Source organism: Coturnix japonica, chromosome 7, assembly GCF_001577835.2.
Source record: "Coturnix japonica isolate 7356 chromosome 7, Coturnix japonica 2.1, whole genome shotgun sequence".
NCBI classification, from domain to species: domain Eukaryota; kingdom Metazoa; phylum Chordata; class Aves; order Galliformes; family Phasianidae; genus Coturnix; species Coturnix japonica.
Genome location: NC_029522.1, coordinates 4,826,005 through 4,848,995, shown reverse-complemented (window position 1 = coordinate 4,848,995; position 22,991 = coordinate 4,826,005). Strand labels below are relative to the sequence as shown.

The window sequence follows — 22,991 nt, the reverse complement described above, 5'->3', positions numbered from 1 at the left end:
GTTATTATAACAGTTTTGCTATCATAACCATAAAGTGGCTGAATCATAGCAGGTCTTGAGAAGTCAAACCAGTAAGGACGTTAAGTCTAAATTAAATCATCAGGTTTCCCTGAATACACAGAAAACAACAAAACACTGTAAGTTATGGACCTGAGCCTAAATAAATGTACTTGCCTTTCTCTGATGTGCATGAGTTGGCTTTGCAGCCAGCTAGCTTGACACTGAAGCCAAGATACAGTGGGAGAAGCTGGCGTCTTGTCAGTCTCTCACCCACATTGATTCTCATCTCAGCCCTGAAACTGCTCTCTCCAAATGGTCTGGCACACCATAGAATTGGAAACTGTGAAGTGAGGAAGGACATCTATTATTCATTTTATTATCAGAATTTTTTGTTCCTGTTCTTCAGATTTTGAAGTCCCTAGCACAGCACAGGATCAGTGGTTTTTCCTCTGTGCTTTGTGAATCTTTAGATGAATGGGAATATAAACAGGTCAGCCAAGAACACATTAAAGCAGGTAAATGATAAGAGTTTTCCCCACACAGATACAGTTGTCATGCTTATTTAAAGGTGCACCATCTGATAATTAGGGAAGAAATGGATTACTAATTCTGACAATTCGTGCTTTCTGTTTTGAACTATTTTTGAACCCAATGTAACTCTATTAAATCTAGTGTCTGAAGTCAAGTAGTGTTAGAAGTTAACAGAAGACCCCGGTGGTGCAAGTGGTAAGAATACTGCATTGCAACATCGAAGGCCCTGGGTTCGAATCCCCCCTGTGGCGCAAGTGGTAGAAGTGCCGCTCTGCTAAACAGGAGACTCGATGATCTCTAAGGTCCCTTCCAACCCGCACGAGACTATGACTATGATACTATGATGATACTAAATCCACACTTAAGTTAACCTTTTAAAATCACTGCTTGTAAGTGGAACACGAGATGACTGCCTGGTGAGAATGGATAAAGCACATAGAAAGTGTAATATGCATTCTCAAAAGCAGTGAAAATTATAAAGTCACTTCCTGCAATGTAATTTTAAAATTCCAATTAAGCACAAAAACAGCGCTTTAGAACTTCATTTGGAAAACTTTTTAACAGTTGATCTATGAAGATCCTCTACACTGAAACCAGAGAAGTAACACTTTTGAAACAGAACACACAAACCGACACAAGTATTTCCTATGCCTACTGTATGCCACAGTGAATAAGCTAGTGAAAGCTACCATGTACAGAATCATGTTCTGCTACAGTTGTGCTTTGAAACTCATTAGCATCAGCAGCTGTCAATGCCTTGCTTTTGATGCTCCTACTTTACAATTACTTCTGCTGTATACCTGTAAGAAAGTCCTGGCAAATGTGTATCCTTTCCTTCCAAGCTGCACAGAGTTGTATTTAGAGACTCTACTGATGACCCAGCATCTAGACACTACACAAACAAAAAATCACTCTTTGGCCATATTTCTCTGAATATCTCACTGAACTGTCAGGGTTTGTTCACAGAGTTGCTCAGCAGCTATATTTTCCACTGACTTCAGTTGCTAGCTCTTTGGGTACTCAATTTACAAAAGAAGGAGGTATGGAAAAGAGAATGTGTAGACTATTTCAAGAGTAAACTGCTACATATTTGGTATTATTTAGAACCAGAATAGGTGTCTCAATTGATTTCTCAACATTTATCTTAGACAACTAAATTTTCCAGGTTAAAATAAAATCATTCTCCGTTTAGGATTTTCAAAGCAGCTGAGGCAGTTGGGTGCCCAGCACTCACTGACATTTACTGGATTTTGCCAGTCTAATTCCTCTAAACCTTACAGAAAATATCAGCTTTGTGTGCAGCTGTGGAAAATCCGAATTCATTACTAATACCCATGCCAGCATCTTAACACATAATTAAAAAAATAAAGGCATGCCAAAACACTACAACATTTCTGTTGTAGCATTGTAGGGGGAGCTCTGCATACAGGGATCTTTCCATGGTTGGGAGTGAGGCAAGGAAAAAAATATATTAATGCCTTAAGGAAGATGAGAATATTTTAGCATCATCTGAACCAGAGTTTGCCTCAGAATGAAATACAGAATATTCTAACCAGTTTGATTTGAGAAAACAAGACTGTCATAGGACCTATTTTGTAGTGATTCTGCAACACTGCATTTGACAATCAGCCACACTGCTTATTAATGTCAGCAATCCCATTGGTGCCAAAAGATGTATTACTCATATAGGTCTAAACGTCAGTTATATCTTCATTTTACTCTCATAGCTTTCATTTTTACAATAGTGTCACCAAAAGGACAAAGGATTTCATCCTAGATGAAACAGAATAAAGCTAAATGAAATACATTGTAAAATGCTTTTTATCCCCCATCCTGTACATTTTCTTAAACTATTAAGCTACAGATTCTTAAGAGACTTCTGGCACCCTTAGAGTTAAAAATTTCATATTAGAAGTGAAACTTACAGTTTACCCAGTTACTTTTTTTCTGAAATAAAAAGCCAGAATTACTCAATGTTGCACAAACATTTAAGGACATATAAGAGAGAGCGCCATCATAAATATCACATTGGGAATAGGAAATATGAAATACGTGAGCATTTACAAGCAAACTGGAATATTTTGGATTTCACACTCTGTTTCATGAATTATCACTGGCTAGTTAATACTAATTTTAGCTTCCTTGAATTAACAAGATCTGCCCCAGTGCCAGTGCTGGAACTGAATGGGAAAGAGGCCCCATATTACCATACTGCTTACTCAAAAACATTCCTGAATGCTTTTAAACCATGAGTCTTCACTGAAAACCTTTTGCTGTTATTGAAAATAAGTGTGCAATAATCTTATTTTAGTGTCAGATATACAGATAAAATAAAATGACTACAGTAAGGAAACAGTGACATGCTTGGAAATATTTGTGAACTCAAAACAGGATAGCCCTTACCTATCAGACCTCAACAGAAATGCATTTAATCACATGTTCTGTAGGACTAGTAGGCTTTGTATGTGGTCACTTAGAGACATAAAATTCATTCCTACAAGAAAGCCTTCTATTTTACCAACTTACACTGTACCGTCTAGAATCATTTCTAATGGAGCTCTAATTTAGAAATCTAGTTCACGTGCTAGTTACTGAATCATGAATTCCCAGCAAATATAGGCTATGCTGTGTTTTCTAGCAGCTAGACAAACAAATCTTTTTTTGGCTAATCTCATCCCATCCATTTCAGAAAAGATAAACAGAAAATATTCTGAATGCTAAGGCAGATAGCAAACTGAATCTGCTTTTTATACCAGATTTGTAAGACTTGATCCATACCTAGTTTCAATGTGGCTTATTTTCACACTTCAGGAAAGAGCTGGCATCAAACAAATCATTTACATGACATCCCTCTCATGGCAGCATGACAGCTTCTATGCAGATGAAGAAGGGACAGATTCCAGGCTTGTCTGCTCCTGGATGCCTGGATGTTTTGATAGTGTTGTTCTTCCTCGAAGGAATTCAGACTGCAGGACAAAGAGCACAGAGGTCACTGCTGCAGGTCTGTTGTATAGTATAACTCCAGGCATTATTTACATCACTTTTAGGATGATTTTTAGAACATGGAAGACTGCCATGGGCAAGTTCTTGTGGGAACTCACGGTCTGTTTGTTGGTGCAAATTTAACTCATTAAACAAGATATGTCTGTTTATTTTGAGAAGACTTATGGTGAGAACTCTTCTGATACTGCTTTTATTATGTTATTCTCTCTGTTCAAGGAATAGGAAGAGGTTATATATTCAAACTTGTTCTCAAAGTGGCTTCCTGAGCCAGAAATTCTTCTCATGTGGAAGCAAGAGATTACTCTGCTACCCATCCAACCCAGTAACTAACACATCCACTCAGAATGCAATGCCTACACAAAGGATCCTGCTTTTGTCCAGGGTTAACACTGCACAGTTCTACTGCTAGTGCACTATTTTAATAGAAAACATACTCTTTTGTAATCTGTGATGTAACTCTGAAGACAGTAATGCTAAAAATCATAAATAATTATTTTATATCACAAACAATTTTTGCATAATTCTGAAACTGATCCGTAAAGACTGGTTATGCATAAATACACAACATAATTCTGCTTTGTAAGGGGAAGAATCAGATATCAAAATCCATCAATATTTCTGGTCAAAAGGCAAGGTGTTTTCTTCTATATTCACAGAAATTATGTGCATAAACTGGAAACCCTCAGCACCAGTCCTAAACCTTCACATTCACTAGGATTTCTGCCAACACTGGCTCACTGACCCTTTTACTGTGGTTAAACCCTTGCAACAGAGCCCTGTGGACATCCAAGACCATCATGAATCACAGAAATATCCACCTGCATTCAGTCCTCTGTCCCAGCTGCCTAGCGTGGAGCGCTGAATCATAAGCCATTACAGGCTGTGTGTCAGCACTAACTCCAGTCCTCCCTTGGGCTTGAGATCTCTGGACAGCCTGAGATGGCCAGGAAGAAAATACAAGGAGCTATGACTCAGTCTCCATTTGGAACATTGTTTCAGCCATGCCTAATGTGGTATCTTCAACCTTTATTGTGTGTCAGCCCACATACATTACCACTTTAAAATTCATTTGCTAAAACAAAAATGCTGATAATTTGAAACGGCTAACAACACTGTATTTCACCATGGGTCAGCTCCCCTGTCTGAGACCCAGCTCCAACACTGCCTTATACCCAGTGTTTTAGCACTACTGGTCAGGTCTTTGCAGTCCTCAGCTTTATTCATCTCATTAAACATGAAATTGAGAGATTAAACATAGTTAGGAGGTTCCTTCTTGATTTATCCATGTGGAAAGCTTTTCTACCCTGTGGAGTTACAGTCTTACAGTCCTCAACAAACGTGAACCCTAATTTCAACCCAGCAATAAACTGATTTTCCTCTAATCTGAAATTCTTGGCAACCACACGAACCTAATTAGGGTGTTTCTCTTGGCACTAGATCTTTCTCTGTTAGGGTGAAACATATTTCAATTGTATGTAGTTCAAGCCCCTTAAGCACTGCCAGCTAAAACATGAATTTGAACTTAACTGAGCATCCTCTCTGGGCAGTGGACCTGGGTTTAAGTTCAACATTTGGACCCTGCAAAAAAAAAAACAACAAAACAACAACTAGGCAAGCAGCTTCATATGGAGCTGCTGTTTATTGGCCCTCATACTCATTAAACTTAACCTAATATTAGCCTTAACCTTAATCACAGGCCAGCAACTGCTGCCACAGCCAGCAGAATAAATTTTATAGAACCTTATCTGTTGAAACAATGGTCCTGCTGCAATTTCTTGCCCCAGCCTGGAGCTTTCTTTCACTTGTATTCTGCATGCTCCAATCTAGAACCAGACCTGTAATTGTATATTTCTAGATTATTTCTACAAAAATCTTAGTTTGTCATCTGTCACCTGAGTCCAAAACCTCACCTGCATTCATTGCATGCTCAGCATCTCCATTCTTGGCACCTTATTAATGCAGCTTAATTGACTCAGACCACAAGAGTTACTTGTTTTAAAGCATCTGCCTTTCAGACTCCAAGTCATGAACAACCTAAGCAGAGATTTGCATTCATCTGACTCATTTCCCTTATCGCAGCAAGATGCCAGCCCTGAATGTAGGACAGAGATTGTCCAGTTGTGGTTTACATTTACTGGGAAATGCAAAGGATTTGCTTTGAGCCTTAGGAGTGCAGGCTTACAAGGAGTCAGTAGTACCAGCTGGCAGGGGCAGATAGGTAACTGCTTGGCAGTTCCTCTTGCTTAGTAATTTGGTGGAAGCTTCCTGCCTTCAGGCTGCTTCTCAAATGAATTATAGTCTAGGGACAAACAGAGCAGCTAAGACAGATATGGAAGTATTTTCTATTCTTTTTAATATAAGTACGGCTTCCATGTTCTTTATAAAATAAAAATTCAAGGTAAAGTCAGTAAAGTGCTTCATTAAACAGAAAAAACACAGAAAATAATTATTACTACTAAACTCATATATCCTGCTGGCTACTGCCTGAATGAAAAGCCAATAATCATCCAAAGTGTGGTGTTAGAATTCTTTGATCCCCCTGAACAGTTTCTTGAATACTGCTGAGATCAGTATCCAAAGTCAAACACTCAAACAAACATCAGACGGCAGGTGCATGGTGTCTCTGGACTTAATACAGTCCAGCAATATTCTATCATACAGGGCTGCTTTTCAGTTTGTAGTTTCCACTTAAGAAGGTCAAATTTTAACTTGCATTAGGGAATAAACATGTGAGCTGCTCCTAATAAGTCAATCTCATTTGAAATAATGCCATCATAACATTCAGTTATCACAGTTTCTCCTTTCTACTGAAAACAAAATGTAATGGATGAGGGCAATACGTACAAGTTGACTATTAAGCTAGGCTCCCAGCAATGGCTTCTCTAACGCAATAGTCAGTTCACAATAATTGTGATGTATCCCTTAGACAAAGGAAAGGCCACAGCTCTATTGCATTGGAGTAAGCTATGTACAGAGAAGTTCAGATTCCAGTTTTAAGAGATGTAAAGGACGAACTGCTTTTCTTTTGTTGTCTCAAAGCTTGCTTCGTGAGGCCTTTCTGATGATAAGACTCTGACTGGCAACTGTTAACTATCTTGGAGGGCGGATGGTGGGTGTCATTGTGCCATAGTGTTTCTGCTTACGACTGCAAAGATAAGCAGAAACAGGAAGAGCAGTCTTCCTCAGGGGTGCTGCTCGAAGGAGTGGACCACTGCAGAAGGCGATAATGCTTGTGTCTGGCAACAGAGACCCTCCCCTCCTTGCTGGCTCATCTGTGGGCCAGGAATGTCACAAAAGCTGGTTTTAAATCATTTTACAAAGCATGTTTACCTGCTTGTTTAGAAGTTCAGTGTTTGCTCGAGATACGTTCCCAAAAATGCTGAGCTGTAATCCTCAAACTTCAGAAAGAGAGACCCCACAGAAATGGGGGATAAAAGGCCCTCACTAAACTGGGGACTTTGGAGACAAACTCCCAAAGACGCCTTTAACAGAGAATTCCCTGAGGGGAAAACCTCGTCAGAAGAACCCCAGGACCGGCTTGCTGCGGTGCTCCCTGGCTTTCTCCTATCCTCCACGGTGATCAGACGAGTTCCTGAGATCAACGGACCTACTGTGTACCTCGCTGGACCCATGGTGGTGACTATCTCTTTTGCTTTCTGCAGAGACACCTTGCTTATATTTCCTACCTTTCCTATCGCCTACCTTCCCTTCCCAACTCCCTAAAAACGGCTAGGACTTTGATAAACTGGTTGGACATACATTTGAACCATTGCTTCTTAATCTCACGCTGGGTATATACACATATCAAAGAACCTTGCCTCCCTCCTAGAGTGAGACAAGAGATAGCAGATGTGTCAGGTCACATTTCATCCCAAGAACAAATTTGTAACATTGCTCCTTTTCAAAATACTGGAAGACTTTGAATTTACTCCATGTTATAAATTACCAATGCATTAGTAAAAACCTCAAAAACTTTGTATGTATACTATATATATATATATTTTTTTAAAGAGATATATATTTTAAAGATATATATATAATCTCTCTTTAAAATATATATATATAAATATATATATATATAATAAATATATATATATATATATTTTAAAGAGAGATTATTGAAATGCACTTCCAAAGTAAACAGACAACAAAATATGTGTGTTTGTTGGGGGAAAGGGGATATTTTAAATGGATGACTATAATAATAAATTAACAGTAAATAACAACAACAAGAAAAAAAAACAACAACACCCAGCAAACAAAAAAACAAAACAAAACAAAAAAGCACCAAATAAATACCAAATAAGCAATAAGAGCACAACTATCAGTCGTCAGATTTCTAATAACATCATCAACCTCCAGTATTCTACCAGCAACATCATCAGAACAGGAATTTCATTCTTTGCTGCATTCAGTAAACCACTCCTCTGTATCCAATCTACAGCCAGAGAAATTACTTTCTTTTTCTTAAATATTCTGCCTTGAAACTTTAGGATAAATGTAGTTTTTTCTATTACTCATCTGCAAGAACACAAGTGAGCTCAGCAGGTGTATGGGAAACTGAAGTAATGCCTCCTGTTGTTTTACAAAAGAACAACAAGAAAGAGCACAAAATTGCTACTAGACAGAGCAAATTCTAAGCTATGAAACACTCTTTTTCAACACAGTCATCACCACTGTCTGTGCATTTTTGCCAGTGATGAACAAGAGCCTGCATGCTCATAAAAATCTGCACCAGTGGAGGTGACCCACTGTTGTTGTCATTGCTGAAATGCACCACCCACTGCCTCATGTGCTCACATCCACTGTTTGGTCTCCATAAACATTCAGCAACTGTTGATGAATGTCACTGGGTGCCATTTATTCCAAATACAGGAATTCCTCGATATACCTTGTGATACCTCATGCTTTTAAAATCACAAAGGAAAAATGTTCTTTATCTGAGAGAATAGTTCTGCTTTTTTGTTTTGTTTTGTTTTGTTTTTTCAAAATATCCTTCCATGAAGCTCAAGCTCTCAGGAAAGATAATTTTCTGCTTGTTCTTGTAGTAATCCCTGGCTACATCTGTTCAAGAGAACTGATTGTGGAAGGGAATGTGTTTGCGCCTTGAGGCCAAGTGGCCTGAGGTGGCCTACATCTATGCTAGACAACTGCTGGTAGCTTCCAAAACAAGAGTTTCCAGGGGTCTGCCCACAGGAAGCATCCACTCCAACAGTTTAACTGCCAGAGCTCCAAAACATGCCAGGAATAGCCCGGGTACAGTACTTTTTGGAGAAGGCTGAACTTGTGCCAGGTGAAGGTCTGTTTACTAGCACAGACACTCACATCCCAGTGCTGGGAGTGTTCCCAAGCATGCTTGCGTTTACAGAGCTGTTGCAGAGACAACAGCATTTCAAGGGGGCCCACACAGGAGGGATTTACTTAGTGTGTGTATGACCAGAGTTTCATGTACTTCTTTTCTTAGTGGCGCTCTGAAATCTCTACGGGAGCAATTATCTGATAGATCCATTTTTCCTGACATGAGAAAGAGGGGATAAATGTGGGGTGCTTGGGCTGTTTAATAATGTCACTTTGCAGGAAGCATGTTGCAGGTAAGACACACAATGGGCACACTAGCTAATCACAAAAAAGGAAAACTAGCCCTAAACTGGCTGTAGATTCTAAACAGAACAGAACCTAAACAAAATATTTTAAAAGGTTCCTTTATCCCACTGAATTCCAGCAAATTACACATGCTTTCCTGTAAGCTTTGGCACTGGAAAAAAGTACAAAACTGCCTTCTAAATCTGGAAACATGAGGAATACATATGTCCTCTGCAACATGGTATTTCAGGTCTGCTATTCAACTCCTCAAGCAACCTATGTCACTCTGACATCTTCCCACTTCGTTACAAGAATGTAACATCTTACCTCAGCGAAACTAGTTTGTTTAACGGGGCTCTGCAAGGTATGACACAATCTAAGTGCAGCACAGCATTTTCAGTGTTTGCCTTGACTTCTGTTCAAAAGTGGAATCTGTTAAGGAAAACACTTTGTAAGATACCTCCCTTGCGCATCCCTCATTATCTTCTAAAAGTTATGAAAGCTTTCAAAAGAAGACACAAATATGCATGTATATGGTTTGTACCTCAGAATGGGATGTATGGGAAACACTGAGGAAGGAGGAGGATTTGCATATTGGAGCTCATACTCAGTATCAACAACAAAAAACACTTTCTACCTGCAGCCTGGTCAGTTTGAATGCTCTACTAAATGCAATCACTGGAACTAACAGCTACGTTTTGAAAAACACAGGCTGTAAAAGAGCTGGCTGCCATTCAAATGTAGATAATTGTTTCAGAAGGAGCAAAAAGTACAATGAGGCAATGTGAGGCCAGTAAGAGGAGAGGAGGGAAAGTCTGGATTAGAGACTTCCTGTATGAAAAACATCTGCACTGGAGCTGGAGATGCTGCACTCCTGCTGTATGGGCTTAGATCTATCTGTAGATATTACACACCCCATCCAGCACTCACTGCTCACTCGGCCTGCCCAGGTACTCTGGTAAACTAGGGACATGAAAGCATGTTAAGAAACATGCTTTTCCTTTTCCCAAAGGTGGTGATCCTATTCAACAGTGCATACTCAGTTTAAATTTGGGTTCCCTTGAAAATAAAACACTGCAAATTATTCACTTTATATTTTACTCAAAACAGTAGTATGCATGGGCCTGAGTTTGCACTGAAAAACTGAATAGGAATTATTTTGCAGTCAAAATGCATCCTGTAGTTCTGGAGATAACTTTTAAGAACATGTTGCATAAAGCTATTGCACCTGAAGTGAATCATCTGAAGTCAACTCATCTAGTTAAAAAGAAACATCAACAACAACAGCCATAGGAACAAGGTGACATACAACATCAGTATTGTTCAGATTTCTATTAAGAATCTGTTTTAAAAGATGATGGCCTTTATGTTTTCCATTTCACAGGCAACACACTTGTTCCCTGAGTGTGCCTGGGAGGATCATCCTAAAAACCCAAGTGGTTATACATTATACCTCATCCTGCTGACATCCTTCAGGGATCCAACCTCCTGAGGCTGTCTTTAGTATTCATCCTAAATTAATTCTAACAAACTCTCCCTCTTTAACCCCAGCATTCTGTATGCTGGCTACCAGAGTTCACAGAAACAGAAGGTAACTCATTCAAAGCTTTGCAGCACATAATTTCCAAAAGAATATTTCCCATTACATAATGAAGAATCAACAGGACTGGCAAGACACTCCTATGGTTTAGGAATTACGTTAGGAAAAATATGACTCAGAAAGTCTTATGGTAATAAAGTTACAGGAACAGAAGCATAGAAGGAGATACAGAATATCAGGAGAAACTCATTCTGCGGCTGTCTGTGATACCTCACCACTGTAAAATTCCCACCATGTATGCAGTTCCAGTTCTATTGTTAAAAATAATAATAATAATAATAAAATCATAAAAGAATCACAACAATGTTGCAGTAGCTGCAAGACTATCTAACAGGATACTAATGGAGATCAAGTGATTTGCTTACCCAAAACATGGTGGTCTGTTTGGTCTGCAAGTAAGTTGCAAAGCATTTTTAGTTTATCGGTTACATACAAAATAAGATGTAGAGAGCAACTGTTCAGAGATAAAGAATCAAAGAGAAATAAGAATGAATAATTGCTCAGTAATAAGAACTAGCAATTATAACTTCTTTCATACTATGAGAGATGACCAGGTTCTTGGAGACTTTGCAACAAGACTCAAGGTCCCTTCTGAAACACTAGCACAAAACGTGGGCTTGACACACTCAGCTAACTGTTTGCACCCCAGAAATATCCTATTACTCATTTCTGACTTTGCATGTAGACTGTGAATCTCGTGTCAACGGCAAGAGGCAATCTGTCAAACAGATGGGCTGTGAGCCTGAAGGAACACTGCACATGTAGGAAGGGATAGGATCACACCACAAAGGACAGGTATTGGCCATTGCTACTCAGCTGTTCCTGAGTCAGTAAGAGACGTGGTAAAGAACAGATGCTCATTGGCAGGAGCGATATCAGCTGGTGAGAGGGAACTAAGGAAAGGCTGTAAACAAGACACTTTTCCAAAGCCACAAGATCCCTTTGGAAGAAGAGCTTGTTTCTCCTCCGCATGCAAGACATCAGAGCTTCTCTCCTCTTCCCTTTGCATGGAAGTGAGGCAGGAGCCTGTTTCAAGCCAACTCCTTCTGGCCTCGTGTGACCCTACCGGAGAAGATGACAAGAAGGAGCCTCACTTGCTAGATGCAGCTTGCCAGTGGGTGCAGTCATTGAGAAATTCCATGTCAGACTCTGTGCCTTGACTGTCTGCCAGTGATCCGGCATGCCTGAACGCTGGTTCAGACACGTATATGGCTGAGTGACTTCAGTGTGCTACAAATAAGATTGATGCAGCAAGCACTGCTGTAGCTCTGCATATCCAATTTAATTTGCATAGAACAAATACTCTTCCACAAACACTACTGGATTCTTTCTAGCTGAGATAAAGTATTTATATAAGTTTTGCTGCTCTGGTGTAATACATCTACTAAAATATATATCCACTTTGTTTATATCTGATTTTTAAAAACTATGCAACTTCTCCTTACTAAAAATGATAATTGAATCTAAAATTAATTCCTACTTGCCATTTTGGGATTGCTATTCCACAAAACTGATACATGTGCTTTCAGACTGGAAGCAATTTTATTTATGTGGCATGAATTGATATGAATCATAAAATCCTATGAGGAAACCTCAATTTCTGCTATAATTGTTTCCACTTTAAAAACCAGGTCATTTCCAATGTGTAAACATTCATGCTGACATCAGTATTGCCTTGTAGGTTGAAATAATATCTTCTATGTTTGGTAAGAAAAAGCAGGTCAACTTCAAATAAAAGACTGAGCATCATGTTCCCCATATTCATCTCCTTAGGAAGACACATTAACAAATACGGGAAGTACAACATGACACGCTGCTTTTGATTTAACAAGAATCAATCCACATGAGTTTGTATCAGAGAACTTAAAAACTAAGTTCTTTAGTACATCTGCATTACTTATACAAATGTAGGGACTTTTGATTACTTGATCCTGTACAGTAATGATAACTCTTGTCTAAAAATATCAGGGTACATGTAATAGCATCAGAGAACTGTACTGCGAGTCAGACTTTTCCTGGCTCTGCAGTTCCTCCACAGGCAGTAAGTGTAACTGTACGATTACGTTTCCACTCCTGATAGCCTCACATTTGCAACCAAAAAGGAGCATAAAGTTCTTGTTTTGAATGGAAGGCTTTGGTGGAATTGTGGGTGGCTGTCAGGCAGCAGCAGGAAGAAGATCCCTCCTTGCTCAATACCCATCTATAAATTGTGCTATTTGTTACAATTTTGGCTTGGGAGAGCAGAGGGCAGGACTGAAGATGATTCAGATGTAGGACTAAAGCAATACATTGTGCAATCTGCTCTCAGCTCTTAAAGAAACTATGTTTTAAAAACTGAGAATTGTGATGAAAAAAGTCCTGCAGAAATCATTTGTTATGATTTTTCATATCTAACCAGCCATTCCAATGCATTGCTATCTTGCTGCCTGAAAAAAATACAGGTCTGGAAAAGGGTCTGAAAAATACAGGTCTCATCAAAAGTAATGAATGTCTGGGCACAGAAAAAATGCTCAGTAGCAGAAGTCTCCTGACCAAGCAGGTAAAGAGTGTATAAAACATCAGAAAGAGGCGATCGGGCTATCAGTCTGTCTATTTATGATTAGATCTCACTTATACTTGTCCTTAGATAAAAACAGAGAATGAATGGGGCTTTAAACATACAGCCAGTACTTTCCAACTAATACATCTTGGGAAAGTGATCTCAGCCTTTTTACAGTAAATGTTTCAACGAAGGAAAGCAATGGGTTCTCCCTGTGTGAAGAAGAGCAGACATAACTTGTAAGAGAAAGCAAATGCAACAAATCAGTAAGATGTCAATGTAACCTTTAAAAGGAGAAAGAATGTGACACAGAACAAGTTAATCCTAGTGAAGATATCTGGTGCGTTTTCATTCTTGGCAGGGGGCAACTCGAGACAAAAGCATCCTTGACTCAACAGTAACTTTGATTGGCATCAAGCCTCCGCACAGGAGTTACACAGCCTGGCCAAAGCACATGGCCCACCTGAAGCACAGCACGAGGCTCACAGCTACTCCATCCAACAGCAGTGTACTTGGAGCCTCCCAGCTTAGCTTAGAGCTGCACAGCTGAGCTTGCAGTGCTACGCCTGAGTTCTGCTTTTGGCTCCCTGAGGACTAAGCTGTACTTCATCCTCCTGCACTTCATTGGCTGCATTTTAACTGGAGCTGTGTCCTAAGCCTATGCAGGCCTCTGAAAATTCTCTCATTGCCAGTGTGCTAGGCTTATAAGGAGCTGGATGGATCTGTGTTGCATGACCATCTTTATGCTCGGTACATTTAGAAATGCAATTCAGCATTCCTCTTGGCTGAGGTGGGATTGAAGCCCTGTTGTCACAAGAAGCCTTGCTGGCATTTACTGTAGAACTGGGCTCCTCTGCACATCATTGCCTCTCCTTCCTATTTAACAAGCAGAGCACATCCAGCTTTCTGGCTGAAAAATGTGTAATATTTCTACAGAAGAGAAAGAAGTTAATATATCCATTGCAGTGAATGCCAGTAACATACAGCAGCCTGGGCAGCACAGCCTACAGTGAAGACCCACTTGTAGTGTAATACTTCGAGTAGTTCTAAAAGAAGAAAATGTACCTTAGCTGTAATCCACTTATTCCATTCTTTACTCAAGAAAAGATTTTTCCTTTCAAATAACCTCTAGAACTGTGAAAGACCTGTGTGACAGGGAAAGTCAGATCTCATGTCCTGTATAGATGGTTGGAGATGAAGATACTGCTAAGTCCAGAACAAGGTCCTGCTTGAAAAACAATAAGCTATTTTGCACGTACTTAGCTTTTCTCATGCTGATATGGTTGGATTGACTTAGTTATTTAATAAGATAAAGATGAGCTGGAATTGAGAGCATCTGTTGGGATTTCTGGTTTCCAGGAAGTGTCAGCCCTGCTCACTCTTTAAAACTGCAAAGAAGAAGAATGACACTCCCACTCCCTATTAGGATCTGCCTCACTCAAGATGTGCCAGGATTTACTAATAGCATTCCACCTCTTTAGCTTGGGTTAGTTCAGGCTCCATATTTGTGTTTCATGCTCATCTATCTTCTCATGCAGTCTAAGCACTGTTTTAACACTGGAGAGGAGACAGGTGTATCGTTTAGGTTTTCTTTTGAGATATTCCAGACTATAAGAGGTAAGAGTGCATGCTGCAGACATGAAAAAATGACCTCTCTTCCCTGGAAGTTATAGAAGCACATCATGGCTGCCCACAAAGCAGAGTGTACTCCATGCTGACCTCCCCTAAAGTAGATGGAGGGACACAGATCACCTTTCCTGCCCTGTGGCCATCTTCAATTCCTTTCCTCTGGTTAGTAGAGGACAGGCTTAACAACTGAACAGCATATTTCTGCTACAAAGTATAGGTCTGATTGTCTATGGTTCACTTTGATTAAACACTATTAGTTGTTAAATTCAAGTTCTCCATACAATAGACTAAGAAATATACAGTTATGACTGCTACTTTCCTCTTGAACAGTTGAACTCATCATTTCTATTGTATAAGTTAAAGGAATGATTCTTGAGAATCAGATTTCAACTTCAGCAGAACAGAAATAAGCAAAAATACAGGAGTTTGCAAGTCTTCTATGAGATACGTTTCTTTGTGCTGGGCTACATATAAAAAAATCCTTGAGGTAAATGTGCAGATTAAACTAGCAGGCAAAGACCAACCATAATTCTAGTTTTCAGTGGTGTGCTGTTTTGCTGGCTATCTAGATACGACACTTATCAGATTGTATGAGCAGTGCAGCATGTGCTTAAAGAATTCAATCACATGACCAGACTTGTCATTTCTGTCTCATGGGCTAAAGCTGGGAACAGTTTATTGTTGAAAACGTTCACTATTCTACCACTCAGACAATTCCAGAAAGTCCTTTAGAATAAAATATGTCTTTCTAAATTGGTAGATACAGTATCTTTTCATAAGCTTCTTCCAGTAAGAGTGCCTATGAATTAATAATGCACTGAAGTCTTTTATTTCAACACACAGAATATACCTTTTCTAGTTCTAGTTCAGTGATTTATGTCAAGAAATCTGCAGTTCTGCAGTTCTATATATATATATATATATATATATAATAAAGAACAAAATGAAACAAGCAAAACAAAACACACCAAACAAACAAAAAACCCCACCTTCATGAAGTTATGAGTGAATGAGTAATAAGAATGTGAAACAATTACAGACCCTGCACCATGTGCTTTAACCACTGTAATTCAGGTGTAACAGAGCTAACTGGTGTCGTCATCGTTTGTGTGTTCACCATCAGCACTTTGCATTTTAAACAGTAGTTAATTCAATAATTTTTTTTGTTATTCTTACCTTTGTAAGCATGACTTAGTGAAACTTTTGAATTAGTGTTTTAAAAATAAAGTGCCTTAACAGAACATAACAAAAGCCTTCTTTGGCCTTACTGCGCACTGTTTTACTCTCCACCTTTTCCGTTATTTTTTCTAAAGTGATATTATCTTTAAAATAGCAAGGCTAAGGACCCTCTCCTAAGCTTTTCCCTCATCACCCATTTACTTATATTAATACTTACTCTGATGAAAAATCATCTGATTACTGGTACCTCAACATGTATCTCCAATATCTGTACAGCAGCCCCTGCATATAACCTCCTATAGGTTATCTTTGTTGGACCTGTATCGACCTAATCCACAGCACTGAGAAACAACCATCTTGCCTTCTACTGTACAGTTACATCTCTACCAGAAAAAAAAGAGAGCTCCCAGGCTGCTGGGGCTTAAGTGGTTGTGCCTCTCAGGAGTAATTTGCTAACTAAAAGCAATCCAGACTGAAACGTATTTTTTTCCTTTGTTTGCATGACTAAAATGTCCTCATGAATTGGAAGCTTCTGTGCTATATATAACTTGTGAAGGTACTAAACCACGTGCATGGTCTTGTATCCAAAAAAACCCAACCAAACCAAACCAAACCAGAACAAGTCTCTGCACTGCCTTTTTATATCCTATTGGATGGTTTTGGTTGACTGTGCCTTGGCTGCCAATGTTTATTCTCTTTTACACAACAAACTGTAGGGAAATTAGTCCCTGTGTATCCACATGGTTTGCCATATAGATGCCATACTAATCATATAGAATTAATATATTTTAGTATTTATTTTCTTATTCAAAATACAGATGCAACACAACTTACTAGTCAGAGTTAAGTATTTTTTGCCAACTTGCTGTTTCCTACAAAGCCTGCCAAAATGAAGACAAGTAAATGAAAACAGTCACAATAAAACAGATCAAATATTCCCTTTCCTGTGCAGAGGGCTATCACGCTGTCAGGAGCTCATATCAGGGCAAAGCAAGAATTGCTTGGCCTAGCTAGAAAGGTTAGGAAAGCATGTGAAGGCCAAAGAGCCTTATCTGATGAGCTGCTCTGATCGTCCAAGAATAATTATTTATGTCACAAAGATAAAATAAAATTGTCCATAAAAAATAAAACTGAAGACTCATGTTAATACAGATGACAGAGCAGTGGGAGAAGATCTATTAATTCTGGGAGGAAATTACAGGTTGGGGAACACAATTATCTGCTGCTAGGGAACTCTGTGAAACAATATTTTACTGTGGTAGAAGAGCAAATGACTGGTCAAATGTTCCCATTTCTGTCAGAACTTCATAGAGGAAAAACAATTCTCATATAAGCCAGAGCTCATAGACTTAAACTGTTAATTCCTTCATGTGTGCACAGTTCACAGAATGTATGGCACTGAGCTGTAAACAAGGAGCATCCCTGGCACTACCAGTTTACGTATCTGCCTGATTCACTCTCATTAGCAAAGAATTATACCTTAATTAAATTCATGTTCATTAGCAACTGGACAATGTCTGCAGAAATTAAAATTGCTGTCAAACTTTAGAGAGGAAACTGTAAATGATTTAACCAAATGCACTCAAATGCCCTAGAAACAGCTAGGTACTTCACTGATTGCAACATTACTGATTACAGCATGATGCAGATAGCACCACTACAGATTTACAGAAGAGAGCAGAATGAAGCAATATGTCCTGTCTATTAGATAACCGAATAGCAAAATGCACTTGGTGAAGCAACCATCAGTAGCTGGGATGGGTGCTCCTGTGGTCAGCAATCATACCCCCAGATACAGCCTTGGAGGTTTCATTTCTAGCACTGCTGAGAGTAAACTGTGTCAGAGAAACGGGGCAGAAGGCAGCACATTACCAAACAAAAAATCCAAAACCGATCAACAACTGGCACAACGCACGTATCCATCACCTCTGATTAGTGGAAATTAGTGGAAATTAGAGGAAAAGACTCCCATCCCAAGCACTTATCTGCCATCTGTCCATAGCTCCTATCTTTGTACCCAGTGGATAACTTGGCCATTGCTCTTAGCACAGATCTGTTTGCTGGATGCTATTACACCTACCTGTATGAGGTTCTGTTGGCTGAGTTAAACAAAGAAGCTCAGGAGGACGACACTGGTCATCCAGGTGAATATCTCATCTTGGAGAAACTAATTCCCAGGTCCAGGATCGGTTCAGTCATACAATGAAGCAACAACAGAGTGGTCCATGGTCATTTTCGGGAACACCTGATATGAGAAGAGTTTCCATGAAAGAGCCCAGGATCATGCAGAACTGGACTATCCTATTCAAGTCTCTGAGCAAAACATCATCCACGTGAATACTGGATTACATTTTCAAGGAGTAGCTTTGTCTCGTGTATATGTTGAAGAGCTCAGATGTAACACCACTTTACCAAAGAGGCTCTGGAACAGGATTTTAAACTGCTGTTAAACATTACCTACAGCAAATCAGTATCCTATGATCATAACTGAAAAGTAGCATATAGAATGAACTCAGCGTCAGTGTTAATATCAATCTATCCCATATGAAGTCAGAGGTGGGAGAGATGGCACATCTGGCTAAACTGCCCTTCAAAAACATTGCTCCAAGCAGAAAATCAAACACATGTTTCACAGGTGAAAGCAGATCCACAAGCACAGAGAAATTAAAAGTACATTGCAAAAAGCCAGAAAGTTCAGGTACCCAATTAACTGATGAATAAACCAATGACATTTCTGTGGCAAACAGGGTAGACATCTGGCATTACCTAGGGTCCGTGCTTTACTTCTCACACTGGCCAAAGTCAACACCTACGTGGAGCCCCCAGTGTGCACCTTGGAGGAAGAGAGCTTTTGTAATTTCTTTTAAAATCTGTAATCCCCGAAGTGCAATAACTGTCACACACAACAGAGAGTTAGAAGCAGCATAAGCAACATTTCCTACAAATACGCCAGCTATTGTTTTTTTCTTGTATAATTATTTATTTGTGTTGGTACCAATTACCAGGGGAAGTATATTACTTTATTACACATTATTTATTACATATTCAGCATTCACACTATGCTCACTGATGCAGTCAGCTAAGCCCATGTTCACCAGTTCCAGGAAAGAAAAATCCCTGGGGTCAACTTGTAATTCTGGTTATAAAAGCAATGCCTTTCCAGATCTCCTTCTTTCCTAAAAGCTTTGGACTAGAGATAAGCCATGGAAGATATCCTGAAAGCTGGGCCATCTCAGGACACAGATGGGTCCACAAATCTACCTTTTATAGTATATATAGATACCTCTTTCTCTTTTAAAGTTAGGATTTTTTTTAATTACTTTTTTTTTTTAATATATATATATTTTTATTTTGCTGCTGATCTGTGTTTGAATTCAGTCTGAAATAAAGGAGGAAAAAATGATCTCACTGCGGTGTTTAAGCATGGCCCAGAAGCGCACTGGATAAACCCACCAGCCTGCATCTCATTTGTCTGTTGAATCTCTGAGTGGAAAAGCTGGTGTGTGGAGCAGCCTTTAAGCACGTTTGTATTCACCAGTGTTTTGTTGTGTGATTTAATCACAATTAATGCACAGGATTAGTGAAATGTTATTTTTCATGACCAAAATCAAACAAATCCTGATGCCTCACTGTACCATGTGACAGAAGCAATGACAGGATTATCCATGTCATATCTTTATAGTTTGGTGTTCAATTTTCTTTGCTTTTTCTTTTAACAAAACAACAAGCAGAACAGGAACATGCATTTTTTCATTGCTAGCAAAATCCCATATACATAAGCAAGGCTGGCTAAAGGAGATTCTGATTTAGAGGCTTGAGTAAGGAGCCAAAATTCCTCTCAGCTTCAGCGCAAGATTTAAACAAAAGAGGGATCTAATTAGTTCATGCTGCACTGGAGTTACTTAGATTTTATAAACAATAATAACTGTGTCCCAGGTGGCAGGGTTTTTAAGTAAAAAAATAAAATGGAATTATTCAGCTTACAGTAAAAGATATTTAAATAATAATATTTTTTCTCTACCAAATTTCCTTTGCCATTTCCTTAAAATGTGAAATAAGCAAAGAATAAAAATGAGCAAATGGAGAAGAAAAGAATGGGATTCCCTGTGCTTTGGGATTTTCTGTTAAAAGAGATCCGTACATACCACGAGCTTTCAAGAAAAGCATTTGCTAGAAAGCTGTCTGCAGCAAACTGTGGCTTTTAGCAACATTTCAGTGGTAGCTGCAACATATGCAGGACTCTGGTGATGAGGAGGACTTTCTACCCACCACGAGATGTTGCCTTTGGTACTGCCAGTTCCATTAAGCAAATAATTGTACTTCCCTATGCCTGGCCTTCCATGCACCAAGCAGAAATACGGGGGTCTATTTGTTGAAATGCTTGCTTATTTTCCAAAGGAGCCTCTCCCGCAGGGCTGAAGTGCTTAGGGAGGACCTCCATCAAGAGAAACTTTCTGGATGTTTATGCGTATCTACTCACAAGAAGGTTCAGTGGCCATAAAAGCATTTTAGATTTATTTCATTTGCCTATTTTCTATAAAAATTCCAAAGATCTGGGACTAAATGGTCTGCACTCGGTACAAGCTGTTAATGTATTTAAGCACTGTCATATGCTGAAGCACGAAGTCACAGCTTTGTTCAATAATGAAGTCTTTCACAAAATAGGCACCATATTTTTTTTTACCAAGCTGTTGTTGATAGGAATAATTGCTATTATGAATTGCATTCAGCCTCATTTAAAACCCATCCTTTTATCAATCTTTTTGTTTTCATCAAACCTATTAGTCTAGAATGATCTTTTCCTTAAACTGCTCATGTAGTTTAACCAAGTTAATTAAATCATTATTAAAGCTACACGTTGAGGGTGGTGGAACCACTAAGTTCAGCACAAGGATCCAATCTTCAGTTCCTTTTTGTTTACAGAGGTTTGACTTAGAAAAGAGAAACAGACATTTTAAAATCCTTTACTCACATGAGCAGCATGCACGCGAGCAGTCCTTTGACTTACTCGGATGGAAAAACTGCCAACTCAGAAAATTTGTTTCCAAATGATCCCTCAGCCAAAAATGTTTGCCTCGATCCTCCAAATGGTGTTGAGGCAAATTGTGCCAGTAATACAGATTTGAACTAAGCAGCAGACAAAGCTGTAAGTGAGAACTGTTCACAACATGGAAGACAATAAACCCCGATATATTTCACTAATAAGAGCATATATGTTCGAAAACATTTCTGTTCTATTAACTGAGAACGGAAATAAAATGAGCCCAACAACCATTTTGGCTTAGGAAATGAGAAAAACAAAACATAGAAAAGAAAATCGGCCATGAAACAAAACATGATAAAAGAATAAGACACAAAGCCAGGCTGTCAGTAAAGCACAGCCGAACTTAAACAGCTTTTTGAATTACAGACTGGGAGCGACACGTGTGTCTTATGAAACATGCACACCAGGTCTGTGTAGGCTCGAGAGACAGCCATGCCAGCTAACATTAATAGAAGTATTCAAAACATATGTCCTGTGAGTATTTCCCAGAAAGAAGTTTTGTTGAAGGGAAGACAGAAAAAATAAGTAACACATGGAGGCTGGTCAAGAAACAAAATGAAGGCTGCTTATCACAGACTCTTCTTGATCGCTTTCCTTAAAAAAAAAGCAAGCAAAAAACCTAGCCACAGGACTACGAGTTGTGAACACACAATTTCTAATACTCTTACCTGCCATTTATTGATAGATGATAGTCTTGAGTACCTATGGAAATAACTTAATATATTTGTGGCTATCATTCTTTAAACACATTAGAAATTCTCTGGAGAATTTCTAGATCTTTGTGCCTTGAACAGCATCAATATGCTATTTAGGCTTTACATCAACAGAGAGATGCTGCAGCAAGCAATCTGCAGTACAAGTAATTACAATGACTGAATTTAATATGAACTTGAAAATGGATTTCTACATTTGATTTTGCAATATGAGAGCTAGAGACTACCCTCTCAAAGCTGCCTGATCTTCCTTTAAAACACAACTAATCAGAAATACAAGAGACAGCCAGGTGGCATTTAGCTATGTGAGCTGAAGATACATGCTTTGTGACTAGTATTGAAGATGGGGACTCACCAACAAAAATGGCAAGTTGCTGCTGCTCCTCACCCACACAAACCTCACTGCACCTGCTGGACCACCTGTGAGCCCACATTCCGCTCCCTTTCTTTCATGTCTTCAAGTGCTCTGAAATAGAAGATTCTCTGTCTGCATCCTGCCTTGGGATGCCTACAGACTTTACTCTTCTCCAGCCTGACCCTTAGCCTGTCCTTCCTGGATTCACACCTCAGCCGCACTGTTTTTATCTTTCGTCTGCCTGACAGGATTCCAACTCCATCATACACTCATAGTGCCATGTAACCCAAAATATAAACTGTGCTAGCTTTATGGCTGCAAGGCCTATCTTTCTGCCAAAGCAAGAAAGTTAAAAATTTAGACATATTACAGGGGTTTCCAGTACAAACGTTAAAGTTATAGCACACAACACTACAGTAACACAAATACCATCTTTTCCAAGTCTTTCCAAAACTTTTGTAAGTTCTTAGTGTACTCTTAGACAATCATCCAGTCAATATATTTACCATGACAGCAAGTTGCTGAAAATTCCTCTGTCTGTTCTCAGTCTGTTACAACTGTTCCCTTATCAGTAAGGAAACCTTGGGAAAGATGGACAGAAGAAATACGGTATGCTCATTTATGGTGATGTTACTCCAAAAAATTCTTATGACAGAAACAACTGAATGTGCTCATAAGTCTCAGCACTCAACAAACTCATTTTACGCGATATTTATCTCAGTTAGGTCAGACACTGCTGAGAAATGTCATCCTAAATATCGATACTGAGATCCAAACAAAAATCTTCTCTGACCTACAACAGAAACGTACCTTTG

At 39.1% G+C, this 22,991-nt stretch overlaps 1 protein-coding gene across 1 annotated transcript in view; it reads right to left on the bottom strand.

The window, feature by feature from the left end:
* GULP1 (GULP PTB domain containing engulfment adaptor 1) overlaps positions 1-22,991 on the bottom strand; it is a 179,676-nt gene that overhangs the window by 5,202 nt on the left and 151,483 nt on the right. The window contains exon 12 of the transcript XR_004307906.1: positions 3,310-3,497. The gene's annotated coding sequence lies outside the window, so the exon portion shown is untranslated. The remainder of the gene's footprint in view (positions 1-3,309; positions 3,498-22,991) is intronic.